This window comes from Coregonus lavaretus, assembly GCF_964263955.1.
Source record: "Coregonus lavaretus genome assembly, chromosome: 36".
Taxonomy (NCBI): Eukaryota; Metazoa; Chordata; class Actinopteri; order Salmoniformes; family Salmonidae; genus Coregonus; species Coregonus lavaretus.
In genome coordinates, this window is record NC_140023.1 from 11,325,206 (window position 1) to 11,327,712 (window position 2,507).

The following is a 2,507-nucleotide window of genomic DNA, read 5'->3' on the forward strand; positions in this document are numbered from 1 at the left end:
TTCACACTGTTTAAACTTCAAAGTGTTGTTGCTTTCAGCCCAATGACCCTGACCTCTGAGCTTTGACCTGCTACCACAGCAGCCTAGCACTCATGAACTTTGATCTTTGACCTTTTAAAGTTGGAAACATTTGGTTACTAATCTAACTAAATGTGGGCCACAAGACGTTAGCAGTCAGCGTGAGAACAGGGTGAGAGAGGATGTGACCACTGTAAGTGTGCAAGCAGACAGTCTTAGAGGGCATGTGACTCATAGACTGTTGCCACTGTTTGCCTGCTTTGCACCCCTGCCCGCCTGATGCCTTTGCACGTACAGGAGACAGTGGGGATGTGGAGGTGTAGGTCGCCCAGAGAGCTGATGTTGCACAGCACATAGAACAGGAAAAGAGACATGCTGCTCCATGACCACAGGAAGTGACCTCAGAGCTGATGATGAGGAACTCAGATGCAAGCAGAGCGGGTTGAGGGGATTTTGAGTACTTTATGTGCTGAAACACATATACACACACACTCACACACACACACACACTCACACACACACACACACACACACACACACACGCACGGAACACACACACTCTCACTTTCTCTCTCCTCACACACAAAAAAAAACACACACACACAAGACCTACAGAAATAAATCTGCAAAGCTGGCTCTAGACGGTATGTCTGTACAGAGAGATTTCCCTGCCCCGCTTGTAGTGGTCGGCCTAATTAAAGCTGAGTGTATCTGTGTGTCTGTACACTACTGAGGGATTTGACTGGGAACATTCAGTCAGACAGTGTCTGGAGGGAAAGACAATGGAGAAAGGAGAGTGAATAGTATGCTTTGTTACAACCGGCTGCCATAGAGAATGACAGGAATAATCCCAGCTGAATATCCCATAGAGATGGATTTATCGGGAGTAGTGGTATCTGAGAAATCCGGTTAGGGACTTAATGCAAACAGAACAGAGGCAGAATGAACTAAGCCAGTGTGCCTGCAGCTGCACAGACCCCTAGTCAACTCGTCAACTCCTCACCCCCTGTCCCTGTCATGTCATCAAACTGTCCTCAACCTGTCCTCAATCTGTCCTCACACTCCTTAAACTCTCTACTTGCACAGGTCTTGTGTAGGACATGTGAGCTAGCTAGCTGGTGATGCTGAGACCTGAAGTAGTCTCTCCCCTAGCCGACTCAAGGCCATGGTCCAGCCATTGTCCAGTTTATTAGGTACACCCATTTAGTACCGGGTAGGTAGGACCCCCCTTTGCCTCCAGAGCACCCTGAATTATATGGGGAATGGCACCATTGCTCAGTTGGTATCAAGGGACCTAACGTTTGCCAGGAAAACATTCCCCACACCATTACACCACCGCTACCAGCCTGTACCATTGACACCAGGCAGGATGGGGCCATGGACTCATGCTGCTTATGCCAAATCCTGACTCTACCATCAGTGTGACGCAACAGGAACTGGGATTCGTCGGACCAGGCAATGTTTTTCCACTCCTCAATTGTCCAGTGTTGGTGATCGCATGCCCACTGGAGCCGCTTCTTCTTGTTTCTAGCTGATAGGAGTGGAATCCGGTGTGGTCGTCTGCTGCCGTAGCCCATCCGTGACAAGGACTGATGAGTTGTGCGTTCCGAGATGGCGTTCTCCACACCACTGTAGGACTGAGCTGTTATTTGCCTGTTTGTGGCCCGCCTGTTAGCTTGCACGATTCTTGTCATTCTTCTTCAACCATCAAGCTGTTTTCGTCCACTGGACTGCCGCTGACTGGATGTTTTTTGTTTGTCGCACCATTCTCGGTAAACCCTAGACCATGTCGTGCGTGAAAAGCCCAGAAGGCCAGCCATTTCTGAGATACTGGAAGGAGGACGGCCATTTCTGAGATACTGGAACAGGCGCGCCTGGCACCGACGAACATACCACGCTCAAAGTCACTTAGGTCACTCGTTTTGCCCATTCTAACGTTCAATCGAACAGTAACTGAATGCCTCGATGCCTGTCTGCCTGCTTTATATAGCAAGCCACGTGACTCACTGTCTGTAGGATCGAACCATTTTCGTGTACCTAATAAACTGGCAACTGAGTGTATATGTCAAGCACATACATACAGTACATACACACACATGGATCACACACACATGGCACACACATGCATGTACAATAACATATAATACAGGCACACACAGGAAACAACTGTGCAGAAAGAAGGCAGATATATCTACAAGATTAGCCTATAGGGGAACAATCTTAATGCAGGAAATGAGAAACATAGTCCCATGTCCCTCAACAGTGCATATCTGTCCCTTAGATAAGTTAGAGGAGGAAAATAGTAAAGTTAGCTGGGAAATTCAATCTGACTGTAGGATATCTGTGTTTTCTCAAGAATAATTCTGAAAAGCATGTAATATTTATTGTAGGCCTTACTGTGAGTGACTACATGTTTATTACATGAAATTAACTTCAGATGTCAGATCAGATGTTTTACTTCTCCCTCATTCCTTCTCATTCACACTCTC